At 38.3% G+C, this 16,488-nt stretch overlaps 1 protein-coding gene across 2 annotated transcripts in view; it reads right to left on the minus strand.

Annotated features, from left to right (window-relative positions):
* The window catches only part of pitx3 (paired like homeodomain 3), a 55,769-nt gene that overhangs the window by 21,247 nt on the left and 18,034 nt on the right, over positions 1-16,488 (minus strand). The gene's annotated exons all lie outside the window — the stretch shown is intronic.

Here is a 16,488-nt window from a genome sequence, read left to right on the forward strand (position 1 = left end):
ACATTAGTACTTTATTATTAATATAACTGTGCAATGGAATCAGTTTGTCAAGCAAATACTTTAAGGATCTACATTTGTCACTCTGTATATATATAACCAAACACCGGTTTGCTATTCTGTTTCCCAGGAGGCTTATTGCTTGCCTTAGAAGAATGGTAATATCTCTTGCACAGGAAAGGAGCAAATAGAGCTTGCACTACATCAGATTTAGGCAGTACAATATTTTAAATGTAAACTATTTATAAGCATTTTTATCTTCTCTTAGCAACAGGCAGTAAAACATAGGTACATTAATGTGTTCACGGCATTCATACTCTGCATAGCTTTATACGTATACGTGGGAACAATATTATTGTTTGCTTTAATTGAGGTATTTTCCTTAAACAATAAAATTATCAACAGCATTAATTTATGATCCCTAGGGGTAACCATTGGGAATATGACAACCCATGAATGCACTATGTATAGATGCTAACATACAGAACAAGAATGTTTAGAGCACACAAGTGTGAATCTTGTAAAAATGAAACTAAATGACAATTGTTACTTAATCAGACAATGCGTTGAACATCAGTATGCAATGACAGTAATTCCTCTTCATTTAATGCAGCCTACAGGAATCTTTATTGCACCTCACAAAAGCATTTCTGAAAATACTACAATGACATTTGTCTAATGTTAACATTCATGCCGCTTTGTCTGGACAAATGAATTACATTTGTAATATGTTTTATACTATTCAGAAATGTTGAATACATATGTACTCCTAATTGTTATTTTTTTTTTTTTTTTTTTTAAAGAATGAGTTATATAAGTCTGTGTAAGAAGGGAATTCAAAAAAATATTATTTCATTCACATTGTACAGTATCATCCTGAATGCATTTACTACTGTTCCCTGCTTAATTTAAACTTTTTTTTCCTAACTTTTTTTTAACTAACAACCACAATTTAGCCCTGTTTGCAATAGATATATTTTCAGCGGTAAAAATAAAAGTTGCCCCAGCTAAAAGCACATAAGGCAAGTTACATGCAGAATCACACAAGTGGGAAACAATAGAAACAAATTTAGACACTTAAACAAAAAGCTCGCCCAGTTTAGATTTGTGCAATTAAACATAGAATAAAAGATTCTTCTACCGCTGAGAATATTTCTCTCTATACATAATTACTTGGGTCAGACTAGTAGTTTTCCACTTACAGCTTTGTTTCACTCAAGATTACAAACTAAAACCTTGTGACCAGTTTGTATTAAACTTGTATTGTTAACACTGGTATTCTTTCTTCTGCGCTGTAAAACCAAGCAGTAAAATAAAGGCTTTGGTCAAAGAAATTTCATCCTTCTTTAGCACAACCTTAAATAGTAAGACACTCAAGCACTAATAACCAGCTTCATTCAATTCCCAGTCACATAATTATCCAATCTGCCAGGAGACATTAATATTCAGTGATGTGGGGGGGGGGGGGGGGGGCCTGGGAGGGAGATCTGCTGCTAGTGGCATCTTTCATTCAGCCTGGTGTCACCGCAAATCCTTTAGATATAAGCAAGCATCATGTCGAACAAACCAAGGTATTTATACTACGAATCCAATGCATGCCGCATAAATCATAAAGTCCCCCTGGAGCAGAAGGTCATATATTAATGGAAGAAGATGAAAACACAGGGAGAATATGATGCAAACACATGCCAAGCAACCTAAGCATTGTATCTAAAAGTGAGTTTAAATAAAGAACATAATGAGACAAATGTAAGGTGTGTGTGTTAAACACTGGTGCATTGTGAAATATTTTATTTTCTCTTCTAAAGGGGACTTCCCTGTGTTTATTGGTTCTATAAAAGTAGTCTTCTAGGCTCCAACCTCTGCTTGAACTACAATTCCTGGCATTTCCTAGCCAAAGTTAATGCAGAAGGTGGGCATACTGACTGTATACCAGTCAATAACAGTACACACTGACTGATCAGCTGTACACTAGTTAAGCCTTTGGGGCATATTTATTATAGTGTGTAAACTAACATCACCTGTGATGCTGCCCATAGAACCCAATCAGCAATTAAATTTGAACATTCTCCAACAAGTTAGAACACAAATGCAAATATCTGATTGGTTGCTATGGGCAACATCACTGGTGATGTTGGCTTATACACTATAGTAAATATGACCCTTTGTGTATGGAATAATCACAATACAACTTCAGCTTTTGAGTTGTGGCTTTAATGATTAATATCCAATTAGCACTTCCAAGCAGTAGTCAAAGAGGGCAATGGATGGTAATTTTGAGCCTTTTGGCCCTGCCCATGCAGCAAGCAAAATGCACATCAAAATCACTCCCTGTGATATACAGTAATATACTGATGATACCACTAAAGCTGGACATACACATAATGACTGTTTATTTGCCTAGGTCTCCAAATTAGCAGATCTTTGTCGGGTATAAGCATATAGATTATAGATTAGAGGAACAGAGCTTCCATTTGAAGCAGCGTAGGTGGTTTTTCACGGTGAGGGCAGTGAGGTTGGGGAATGCCCTTCCTAGAGATGTGGTAATGGCAGACTCTGTTAATGCCTTTAAGAGGGGCCTGGATGAGTTTTTGAACAAGCAGAATATCCAAGGCTATTGTGATACTAATATCTACAGTTAGTATTACTGGTTGTATATATAGTTTGTATGTGAGTGTATAGATTGGTTAGTATAGGTTGTGTGCTGGGTTTACTCGGATGGGTTGAACTTGATGGACAATGGTCTTTTTTCAACCCTATGTAACTATGTAACTATGTAACTATATATGTGATGGGCCTGACTGTAGACCTACCTAAACATTCAGTCTTTGGGCCCAAAGTCAGGAAGCATGCTGCAGGCCACTTGCATAGCTTCATGATCATCTCAATAGTAAAAGAAAAGGTTTGTGTTGTTTGTGGGAAAAAAAATGTGACAAAAATACCTCAAATATAACAAACTTGCTTGAATGAAAAAAAAACTTTAGGGTTGATTCACTAAAGGTCGATAAGCGTTATGCATGCTTTTTTGCGTTAAAATTGACGCAAAAAAATGTGCGATTCACTAAAGTATTGTCGCATGCGTTAAGTCGCATATCGCTGCATTAAATAGCGCACAACCGCATGCGTTAATTCTCACACAGAAATAATACTAACGCATGATTCACAAACACTTAGACGCGCTAAATATCGCATTTGTCTGTACGAAAATTAACACCTACTTGGGGCAGGCGGTAATTATAGAAAAGTACAGTTCATGAGCTTTTTGCAACACAATATGGACTTTGCAGTGGGATTTATTCAAGTATGTGTTGGCCCTAGAGTGATGCAGCCTCCAGTTTGCAGGGTCATTTTCAAAAAAAGTAGTTTTACGAATGTAATGGTGTGTATGGCTAATATGGCGTGCGCGCGCTAAGTAGCGCACGTGTGTTAATTAGTGCGCGCGCTAAGTAGCGCACGTGTGTTAATTAGTGCGCGCGCTAAGTAGCGCACGTGTGTTAATTAGTGCACTTTGTGTCAAATACCGCACGTAAATAGTCTCCGCGACTTAAATAACGCAAACAGCATCGCGTCTAAATTAATGCAAATATCCTTTTAGTGAATCGTGCGTTAAGACGTGAAAATTCGGCGCAATAAAATTTTTAATGCATGCTATAAATAGCGCTCGTTTTAACGCACCTTAGTGAATCAACCCTTTTGAGTTGAATTTTATAGCATCTTGGTCTAAGATGCAAATTTTGCTATTTTAAAAGACTTTCCTTTCAGAAATCTCAAAAAGTTGTTGGAAAAAAACACAATTGATATTTCTGTGATCAGGTTTTATTGACATGGTGTTAAAGCTTTTCGCTTCTCTGTGGCTTTATTTGCACATGCAATTTAGGATTTGGATTCAGTCTGGAATTCAAATCTTTTGCGAAGGATTCAGGGTTCGGCCAAAATCCAAAACAGTGGATTCGGTGCATCCCTACTTAGATGTGCTTGAGAGAAGAGTGCTGGAGGTGACAGATAAGCATTTACAGGACAATTGTCCTTCAGGCTAAAGCCCCCCTACTAGGGGCAGACAAACCATTTGAAAACTACAAAATAGGCTAAGAGGATAGTTTTGCAAGTATAGCACCAACTTGTTTAAATGGGGCATAATCTATCTGCTGTCAAATGCTGTTAGCGCAAATGCCACCAAATGCTGCAATCACGTGGTAAACGTGAACTGTCCCATGCACACTAAAGGAAATTTCTTTGCCAAAACGTTTTTTCCAGAAAAAGCAAAAATGTTATGTCTGTCAGTGACCAAATGTAAAGGTTACAATACACAGACATATTTAAGCTGCCAGGTCGGCCCATTCAGATTAAGCAGCTGATCTGCTCATGTATGGGGCCCTCTGATGGACCTGCCCGATCAATATCTGCTCGAAAATAAACCAAATATAGATTGGCCAGGTTTAAATATCTTGTCAGGGTGAAAACCACATTGGCTTGTTGAAGGGATCCTTTCCCCAACAACTATTCCCCTGTGATCCTCAAAGTGGACCAAATGAGCAGCTCTTTTAGCATAAGGCCAGCTTTACTTATACTCCTGCCGTTCAGCCTCTGTGTCCCTCTGTAGTGCATAGCATGGAATCTGAGATAAGGAACTCTTTATCTTGGCCTAATTGCTCTGTTACCCAGCATGACTGCTAAGAGCTGGAAGTTACCACAATAAAACAGAATATCAAAATAAAATATTAAAGTATACAGAAAAGATTTTAATATAACATACATTTGAGTTAAATGCTAATAATAATAAAGAGGACCACTTTCCTTTTATGGAGATGGCACATGTGCATTAATCATATAAACGAAACAAAGACCTTATACGCACACCCTTAACTCTCCTCAAAAATTCACGCTCGGTGCTCACTGCGGGGGGATCGGCACCCTCCCAAAGAGTCCAAATAGAAAAAAGCAATGGCACTCAAGAGCTACAAACGGGACTAGCCCTTTAGATACTTTATTATGGAAGTGCTAATTATCCTCATTTTGTTCTTGAAAAATATTTTGGAGATCTGAATAAATAAAATTGAGCTTTCTAGTGATTAGGAGGGATAGAGACTTTATTTTCAATATCTTTTGTTAAAGTAAAGATGTTTATAAGGTCCTGCTTATAGGGCCAAATGGCAGCCTTAACAATACATATCTAATTGGAGCCCAAGTAGATAATGATTATGCTAGTAGTAGAAAATACTAAGCCAGATGTGGCCCTCATCCAAAAGATCTGCAAAGGTTTACATGATCTATGCCCAAATGATCACGTAAGACCAATTTAGAGTATCTCCTTCATAGCCAAATAGAGCAAAAGATGTGCTCTTTTAGCATCCTCACCAAACAAAATGATCTTCAGGTATCCTAGGTGTTGGCTAACCTGGCCAATTTCTCTACATTTTAAATTATATTTATTTTGCTTTCCTTCCATCCAGCCCTGGGCTGATGACAGCTTCTAACTATACATATGCACAGGCACTTGGAAGTCTTTCCTTGCAGCTGAGTGGCTTTATCTGAAGAGTCATGAGCTGTGAATGAGTTCCCTGCATGATTTATTTTATTGTACTACTAGTCCTAAACCCATCAAATACTTTAGGGCAGATTTTCAACAATCAAGAAGCATTCTTAATTTTTCTCACTTGATCTTATAATTTAGCAATCCCAAGTATGCTTCTAATGTTTTTCTCTAGAGAGTTCTTTCCTTATGGTTATTATTTCTTGTGTCAATTTTCTTAGGTGCAAACATCTTCTCAAGTTGTGAAAAGTGCCCTTGGGCTTTTATTAAATCGATTTACTCACCCAATTTCAAAATCCTCGAGCGAGTCCAATATTGTCACCAATGATGACAATAATCAACTACTGAGAATCCTTCCTCAGTACAGGTATGGGATCCGTTATTCAGAAACCCATTATTCAGAAAGATCCGAATTACGGAAAGCTTGTCACCCATAGGGGGAGATTTACTAATCCACAAATCCGAATCCCGAATGGGAAAAAAACGGATTGGAAACGAACATTTTGCGTCTTTTTCCTATTTTTTGCGATTTTTCGTTGCCGCCGTGACTTTTTGGCGAATTGTCGTGACTTTTTCGTATTGAGCGCTCGTAAACGGCGGGCAAACCTTTCCGACTTTGCATGATTTTGGAAGCCTCCCATAGGACACAATGGCACTCTGCAGCTCCAACCTGGCCCAAGGAGTCTCCCATAGGACTTAATGGCACTCTGCAGCTCCAACCTGGCCCAAGGAAAGTCTCCCATAGGGCTCAATGGCACTCTGCAGCTCCTACCTGGCCCAAGGAAAGTCTCCCATAGGGCTCAATGGCACTCTGCAGCTCCAACCCGGCCCAAGGAAAGTCTCCCATAGGGCTCAATGGCACTCTGCAGCTCCAACCTGGCCCAAGGAAAGTCTCCCATAGGGCTCAATGGCACTCTGCAGCTCCAACCCGGCCCAAGGAAAGTCTCCCATAGGGCTCAATGGCACTCTGCAGCTCCAACCTGGCCCAAGGAAAGTCTCCCATAGGGCTCAATGGCACTCTGTAGCTCCAACCCGGCCCAAGGAAAGTCTCCCATAAGGCTCAATGGCACTCTGCAGCTCCAACCCGGCCCAAGGAAAGTCTCCCATAGGGCTCAATGGCACTCTGCAGCTCCAACCCGGCCCAAGGAAAGTCTCCCATAGGGCTCAATGGCACTCTGCAGCTCCAACCTGGCCCAAGGAAAGTCTCCCATAGGGCTCAATGGCACTCTGTAGCTCCAACCCGGCCCAAGGAAAGTCTCCCATAGGGCTCAATGGCACTCTGCAGCTCCAACCCGGCCCAAGGAAAGTCACAATACCGAAGCTTGAATGAATCCGAAACTTTTGTACTCGGCGCGACAGTACGATTACTTCGCGACGGCGACGAAAAAGTTGCGACAAAAGTCGTGACGGCGACGTCAAAATCGCAATAATACCGATTATAACGAAAAAAACGCATTCGGGCGCTTTTCGGACGTTCGTGGATTAGTAAATGTCCCCCATAGACTCCATTTTAATCAAATAATTCAGATTTTGAAAATGGATTTCCTTTTTCTCTGTAATAATAAAACAGAAGCTTGTATTTGATCCCAACTAATATATAATTAATCCTTATTGGATGCAAAATAATCCAATTGGGTTTAATCAATGTTTTGTTGATTTTTTTTAGACTTAAGGTATGAAGATCCAAATTATAGAAAGACCCCTTATCCGGAATACCCTTGGTCCCAAGCATTCTGGATAACGGGTCCTATAACTGTATTATGTTCGATAAATTTGCACCTTGATGATTTTAGAGGATCCAGAATATATTTTTACATAATAGCAAATTTGCCCTTTTCCTACGCATGTGTGTGACATTATGTTCAGACAGTTATACTTAGAGCCATACTGAAGAATAACAGAAATTATCACCAAGAATTAAGTTATTATTCCTGTCTCAAGTTACTTACAGTAAATTGTGCATACTCTTTGATTTCACCTTAATTTGTCTTGTAGCTCATTGCATATTGAGCTGCATAGGATGGCGGAGTGACCTTCTGAGGGCAAACATGTGGAGTTCTAAAAGCAAAGGTATGGGCTCATCACAGGGCTGTTATCTCAATTGGGTAATAAATTACTTTGTTTCTTTTGTAATGCCATTATTGGTAACAGTCTGGATAATCAAACAGATAGTCTCTGGGTCTTTGTAATTATTGCAGGCATTTTCTTTGTGATAACCCAACAATGTGATGGTGAGCAGCAACAAACAATCCAATTTATCAAGATAAATAAATACAAGTCCCTCCCATGTACCATAGTCCCTTGATCTGAAAATGTAAAACTATGCAGGACTCAAATTATACTGAGATAAGTGATATATTGCAGTGTCTTTTAAGTCATCCTTTGACCCAGCTGATAACTTTAATCACTTGATAGAAATAGCTGAAATAAAAAATATATTATGGCTCTTTTTGTGCTGCTCGCACAAAAGACAGCAGCCTTGTAATCCAACTTGACTACATTTTGATTTGTAACAGCAAATATATATACATAAAGAGGTATAGATGTTCCCAGGTACAGGAGATACAGTACATAGCAACATAAGAGGTACTATATTATAAGAGGAACTAATATCCTCCAGCCTGTGTCTGCACATTATTCTGATGGCCTGCCCCTCCAATGACCGACAGCTATTGAGTAGCTCTGAAAATTCTGTTTGGCAAAGACCACTTTGGCACACCTCCACGTTATCATCCAATCATCAGCTTTGAGCCAATGATGAGAGTAGCCCTATTTGGCCCTGCACATGGGTAGCAAAATGGGGCAAATATCTACTAGTTTGTCAACCTCTCTAACACCAAATCTGGGCATATATGGCCATTTTGTAATAATACCTGTTAATCTGAGAGCAGATTGAAATTCTCTATCTAGTGTGTCTGTAGTAAACAGATTGATATATCTATCTGATCCACTGATTTACAGGATAGTCAGATGCAATTTACCCAAACAGATAGATGGTCAAACCAAATCCCATGAGCCCAGCAGTACAGACATTAGAAGCTATTTGGATGTCCAATGTCTGTGAAAAGATTTGGGACTCCTACTGCTAAAAATTAAAATGATAACAGAGGTAGACGGAGCAGGTAGTACGATATCTTATATCATAACCACCATATGGTTTAACTGTTAAGTGTAATATGTTTTCAAAGCTCACAGAGTTCCTGTTCGGGTTCTGTTGCTATTTTAACCTAGAGAACCCTGCAAGTTCTGCAAGCTTGTTATTCTGTGTAACCATATGTTGGTCCAATAAAAGCTATCAGACTACTTGCAGAATCTACATCTGCTATCATTATACAAGTAAGCCACACTTTCCCTTCCACTTACTAAAGAGCATAGCATCAGTTTGCATGAACTCTAAATCCTGGTTGCCAGCAGATATTAATGTGTATACACACTAATTCAGAATTGTATCGCAGCCGGTCACTTTTAACATAAGAAACAAGAAATTCTATTGAATTTGCATTGTTTTTCAAACCTGGCCTATATACCTATATATTGGTTAATACTACCCTTTTACATCTTTCACCACAAGTCACCATTTTGTGATGCTCCCTCAGAGATCACTTGACAGGAAATAATACAGACCTAACTGCAACAGGAAGAAGTGCAGGAGTAAAAATGGCTCTGCCACTGATTGGCTAATGTAACCTAGCATGTATATGTGCCCTTGGTTAGTGTGTGACCGCTGTGCCTTATAAAAGCCAGAGAGCAGACTTTATTTCTTAAAAATAGCAACTAATCTCTCCAATTAGTTGCCTCTCAAGGAAACTTTGGGCATCTTCGGGAAACCAAAGCGACATGTATGCCATCCCACCAGCAATTTATATTCTTGCTGGTGGGATGGCATTTCTGGGAGATTAGTCACCGGCAGTAGTAAAGATTTATCGTGGGTGACTAATCTCACCATGTGCCACTGCCCTAAGCGAGCATGAGTGGTCCTCAATCAAACCTGCCCGATTTTCGGGCAGATATGGGTTGGGTAGGCCCCATACTTGGTCAGCAGCTTAATTCTGCCATGTATGGCCACCTTTACACCATAAAAAGTTACAGATTGGGAAACCTACCTGCTTGCTTAATAACTTGTATATAGATAAGCGAAAACCAAAAAAGTATACAGGGTATAAAATTATGTTTTAGATTAGGGTATAACTGATTATGGCTTATATATATAAATTATGATGCCGTACAAAGAACAAACAAAAAATCCAACAAAAGAAACTAAACCTGTCTGGGTGCTGTGGGGTCTCTATATATATATATATTGCAGATTTACTCAGTTATCTATTTTTTGAGAAAAATAAATATATTCAGTAATAAATTATCTGGATCATGCAACAGGGAATAAATACATTCAAGTCACTCTTATCCTGGTACAGTTCATATATGTAATCCTCAATAACTCCATTCAAATAAAAAGCAGATTTCCAAGTACAGATTGACCAATGTCTTTTCATAATGTTGATGCCAGTTATTATTATGTGCTGACTGTCAGGTCCCTCAGTCATTAGTGTGGCATTTACATGTGCAGTAGGACCAGGTGTGAGCAGAGCTGCCACCTTGCCACTAAATATCATGTATGGTGCCAATGTTATTAATAGAACATTACGATAAAAATATACGAAGGTTGGTATCCAGAAAAGGTGGCAACCCCAGGTGTGGGGTAAAATAAAAACTAGAGTTTACGCTTGTTCTAGTAACCTATGCAACCAATCACCTGTTTACTTTCAAACATACACACCTCTAAAAAAAGATCTGAGACTCACTGGAAATGTTGAAGAGGACAGAGGAATTTTCCAAACGTTGGTCCAACAGCCATAACTCTGGGAGTGCCTTTCATGTCATATGAAGGCCAGTCATAGATTTTTCTATGGGCACAGATCTCATTGTGCATCAAGTTACAGGCATACCACAGAATTTTCTGCCAGTTTAGGGATATCCCCTTGATCAGAAAACTCAAATAAATGTCACTGTTCTGATACTGAGAGTTACAAAAGTGAGTAGGGTGAAGAATTACTCTCCAGGTACAGGCAGGTAAAAGTCTCCTATTTATTGGAAAAAATCCTCTGTTCCACCTATAGGCAGTATAAATAGATGTAGAGCAAAAGAACATAGCACAGAATTGTCACTCTTTAAGTGCATACCTCCCTGTTGCTTTTAAGTCTCAATTCTATTTCAATACTAATAATAACAATATCTTGAACACAATTTTCCTGATTCTGAAGAATAATAGGGATCAGAGAGAATACTGGGAATCCCCATATTCCATCTGGTCCCTTCCATTCAGACTTGGGAAAACTCAAGGTACCCAGAGTAGCATTAAAGTCCTTTGGATCTTATGCCTTCTGGCACACAGCACCAACAGTCTGAAACACTTCATTGGATGTTGTTTAAAGCAGAATCAAGATATATCTGTTTACACAGGATATACAATAAGAAGGACCCTTTAATAAGTAATGGAATGGTAGACAAGCACTATATTTAATTTTAATATTATTATTATTACAGAATTTTTTTTCTCAGGTGCCCACCTACTCATTATAGATAGTATTAGCAGGGCCGTTTTAAGGTACCAGTGGGCCCAGATCTCATTGGTGGGCCCCCACAATCAAGAAATTTGTGATAGAACTACAATAAAATAGTTGAATGTAAACATAAGGGAAGGTAATAAAGAAATGGTCTGTGCTCACTGATGAAGACATAAGGTTCAAGTGAGCCACCCTGGACAAATACTCATGGGAGTGGATAAAACATTATATTACCAAAAGAAAACATGGACATAGGAATAATAAAATAAAAAATATTTATATATGGACATACTGTAGAGGTTCCATTTGAATAAAATTAGGGGTCTGTCATTTCTCTGAGATGCTTCAGTAAAAAAGTGAGAAAAGTTCTGATGATGGGATCTCATAGTGACATAGTGGACCCTGAGGAAATGTTGCTTGAGCCCCTTTTTAAAATGGCTCTAAGCAGTAGATGTGACTCTAAGAGAGTAGAAACCCTCTCCCTAGAAAGGCACACCTTCCTTTGTTCCCATTATAGATAGTTGCAGAGCAGCGTGAGAGAGAGAGGAGTACAGAATTCTCTCTCTGTAAATGTACACCTCCCTCAATTCCCCTCTTAGATAGATGCAGAGTTGTTTGAGAAGGCAGAGCATAGGATTCTCTCTGTTGCCCTCATAGATAGTAGTAGATGCAGATCACAGAAATATCTTTCTTGCAGAAGCGCAAATGCCTCTGTTCTACTTATAGATAGCAGTAAATGTGGATCTAGGAGGCAGAGAATTCTCTCTGTAGATGCACATATCTCTCTGTCCTAAATGTAGAGTTGTGTGATAGGAGAGAGCACATAATTCTCTCTTTATATGCCACTTCTATCTGTTGGCAAGCAGACCAACCATAGAATAATCTGTTTTGAGGGAGAGCTAACATTCACACAATGCAGATCCCTAAGAAGAAGCATTGATCAGTTTCTCAGTTGATGTTTCAGAAATGTCTCCATAAACAGCTCTGTTGGTGTATAGTAAGGCTGTTGTACTCGCTATCTTAATGCACTAGGAAGCCAGAAATATTTACCAGAGCAGATTTGAGTGCTTCCTAACTGGCTGAGCCCCTGCCACTGCTCTAAGTCCAAGGGCTTGTGCTAAACATATTTTTTCGTGTTATTTTAAAGGACAAGTCAACCCCCCAAAAAATTATGTTTTTCCTAACAAAAGAAACCATAATTCTAAGCAATTTTGCAATATACCTTCATTACAAATTTGTAATGGTTTTTCAGTTACTTGTATATAGCATTGCTATTAAAGGAACAGTAACACTAAAAAATGAAAGAGCTTTAAAGTAATAAAAATATAATGCACTGTTGCCCTGCACTGGTAAAACTGGTGTGTTTGCTACAGTAACACTACTATAATTTATATAATAAGCTGCTGTGTAGCCACGTGGGCAGCCATTCAAGCTAGAAAAAAGGAGAAAAGGCACAGGTTATATAGCATATAACAGATAAGTTCTGTAGAATACAATTGTGTTTTATCTGTTATCTGCTATGTGCCTGTGCCATTTCTCCTTTGAATGGCTGCCCCCATGGCTACACAGCCGCTTATTTATATAAATTATAGTAGACTTTCTGAAGTAAACACACAACTTTTACCAGTGCAGGGCAGCAGAACATTATATTTTAGTTACTTTTATACACTTTCATTTTTTGGTGTTACTGTTCCTTTAAAAGCAGTGTTTGACTAGATAGGTCCTCTGCGCCCAGCCTTCCAGACCTCATGCATCAAACCCCCAGCAATAGAGCCGCACTCTCAGCCAATCTGAAAATATATTTAGGGGGGAGCACGAGACAAAATGCAAAATTTCTACAAAAAAAGTGCTTTTATTTTTATGCCATACACGACGGGCCCCTTTCGTGCCCTTTATGAAGTGCACACTTGATAAAAGGCACGAAAGAGGCCTGAAACATGTCGTGTATGGCATAAAAATAAAAGCACTTTTTTGGCAGAAATTTTGCATTTTGTCTTGTGCTCCCCCCTATATATATATATTTTTCGATTAAGCAGTGTTTGTCTACCCTTTTCTATTCTCTGCCCTGGTGGCTCTGACTTTTGAAACAATGTAACACAAGTCAGCGGACTGACAGACCTGCCTTGCTGGAGGAGACTGGCTTTTGCAACATTGTTTAAAAAGTCATAACCAGGAATTCAGCAAATGCTGCTTTCAATAGCAATTACATTTACAAATAACTTTTAATGCTTGATTAATCTTTATATAAAGATAAAATAATGTAATATTGGATAGTTGCTTAGAATTATGATTTATTTTATTAGACAAAATTGTTTTTTGGGTTGACCTGTCCTTTAAGAGAAAAGGAGACATGCAGTAATCAGATATAACTGCAAAACATGCAGATGAAGTGATAGTGTTATACATACTGTAATCCCAATGTTAGTAAATAAGAAGAAATAGAAAGGAATTATGAGCAAACAGGGACACAGAAGTTACTCTATGTTTGGTCCTTGCAGGGTAAATAATTGCATTTAGAGCACACAGAGCCCTCTGCATAACTGACTTGTTGTGACAAAACAGCCACAAAAAATGGGGAAAGAGGATGTATACCGATAATTATATACCTTTCAAAAACCAAATATAAAGTATCTTAATTTCCCTATTTGCTTTGTTTAGATCAGGACATAAGTGATTAAAACAATAGGCAAAAAGTATGTTTATCACAAGCCCTATTCATTGAACCCATGTTAAACAAGGAGGTATATTGCCCCTTTAAAAGGGGCTAATACTAGCCAATATACACTGTCCACAAATACAGATATAGGGACTGATTCACAAAAGGTTCATACTTCCTTATTTTTAAGGTGAAATTCCCTGCTAATAAAAAAAAAATGTAAATGGCAAATACCAAACTAACAGTTATAGCACACCAGTTTAGACAAGCCAAGTCTGACCTTTTGGTATAAACAGTTACATTTTGTAAATTGAGTAATATCATTTTTGGAGGTAATTTTCTCCCTGAATTACATAAATACCAAAACCTTTAGTGAACTGAAGTTATAATTCCAGAGATAATACCTTTTAGTTCTAAGGACTACATAATTTGTGATTCTAACTGTGGTTTAGTGAAGCAGGGCCAAAAAATGTCTAAGTAAGCAGTAATTGTAATGATTTTGTTCCAGTGAGTCACTATTATTCTACAGAGGAACGGTGAGTGTCAATGCTCTTTAGTGAACCTGGCCTAGTGTGTTGCAGTATACCAAGTCATTTAAAAACTAAGATTTGCAGTTGCATATAGAAGCCAAGCGAGACAGAGGGATAACTAAAGTGGGTTGCTGCATACCATCTTATGAAGAGTAGACTATTTTATGAGGTCTCCTTACAAAGCCCCCCTCTTCATACACAAATGCCATAGAGCAAAAGAATGCTATTAATCTGATTTATTATTAGCCAAGATCATATCCTCTGGCAAACTGCTGCACAGCCCAGTGTCATTAATTAAACAAGATGTCCCATGTATGGATTCCCCTATTCGCAATGTTGTGTGTCACAATATATAAAATAACATATGACTTCCTAACACAGAGCTGCATTGGCTCAGCTCACCGGTATCTATACTGCACGATCCCTAAACCCTGAGAACAGACCTCCCGTAAGAAATGGGATAGCTAACTAAATAAATGAGGCAACAATAATAGACTGAATTTATCAACTCCATACGTCTCTTTCATGGAGACCTAGGTCTCCTAAAGCCTTTATCTTTAATTTTAATATTTGTTTTAATGTTAACTTTTTTTTAAAAAAAAAATTATTTATACTTTACAAATAAAATGAATTGTTTCACAAACTCCAAAGGTTATTTGCCTCTTGCACTCTCTGCGATCCTATGGCTCAGTTGTGGTAACACAGCATATTTGTATGGACAAAAAGTGACTCCTGATGAACACGACAGGAATAGGGAAAATGAAGCAGGACCAACAACTGTGGGTTCTCTGGATTGACTCCTAGTACATGGGCACCATTTGTACAATAGCAACACTTTATAAAGTCTGTGATATTTACTGCCATGATGCCCCCACTCTCATGAAACTCCTGGCACCTACTAAGCCATATGAAGACACAATACAGAAACAAATAGATTTTTGATACCAGTGCACTCATCACATCTAGTAATGGCTGAAACTTATTTTAATATTATTAAAGTTAATAAGAAAATCATATTTTGTACAAGTTGCTTTCAGTAAGTGTGAATGGGGTATGGCTTTCTTAGATCTTAATTTTTTGAGGGATAGTAAATTTGCAAAAATCGCAAGAATCTAAGTTAAAAAAATAACAAAAATCTCACTTACAAGGTTGTTATGTGTCACTAAGATAAAATAAAGAGAGAAAGAAAGACAAAAAAGAAAGAAAGAGAGAAAGAAACAAAGAAAGAAAGAAAGAAAGAAAGAAAGAAAGAAAGAAAGAAAGAAAGAAAGAAAGAAAGAAAGAAAGAAAGAAAGAAAGAAAGAAAGAAAAAGAAAGAAAGAAAGAAAGAAAGAAAGAAAGAATATAGATGAGAGGATAACAACTAAGACATCTACTCAAAAATACATTGTTGGACAAACTGATCTGATGCTGAGAAGAGAAGGCCCATTACACTCACTATAAGGTAGGCCAGTAATACCCAATTAACCTCTATAGGATATTGGAGATTTTAATTCTTCCAAAACATTTTCAGCTACAGATTCCCATTCAGTACTAGCATTCATTTGCCCCTAATTGTAACATTTCCATTTGCAGCACATTATTAAATATGTATAAATGAAGTATCACATTTGGGACAATTACTGTCCTGCAACCCCCTGTACCCCAAAGGAAGGAGAATTGCAGTGAATGGCGCTGTTAAAACTATCCTGTAGACTAAAATGGATTTGATGCTACAGGATCCCCTGTCTCAGCCTTTCCCTGCCCCACAGGGAGCCCCGGGCCCTGTATGGGATCTGAGCACCTGCAGCTGTCAGTATTGGGCTGTGGGAGGGAGTGACCAGACTTGAACTCAGCTCCCATCCCAGCCTTTGTTTCTAACATGGAACTTCCTGTTGTGTTGCTGGGATGGGGCTCTGCTTTCTACATAGTGGCCCTGGAATGCCAACATGATACGCCTGCTGCTGGCTGCCCCCACCTCCCCAAAATGCCAAATTGTTGCATACTGTGAATTCTTTATTTCCTCCTTTCCTTTATTCAGTATTTCAGATGCAACACATCTAAAATACTGAATTGTATTATAGTGAGATTAATACAACCACAGGGCATGAGTCTCAGAAAGCCAGTTTATAAGTCACACAGCCATGTGGTTGCCCAAATACTTTGCCCTGTAATTGCGGGCTTTATTAGGCACTTAAATGAAGGTCATTAAGTACTAAGGGGAAAATAATG

This window comes from Xenopus tropicalis, chromosome 7, assembly GCF_000004195.4.
Source record: "Xenopus tropicalis strain Nigerian chromosome 7, UCB_Xtro_10.0, whole genome shotgun sequence".
Lineage (NCBI taxonomy): Eukaryota > Metazoa > Chordata > Amphibia > Anura > Pipidae > Xenopus > Xenopus tropicalis.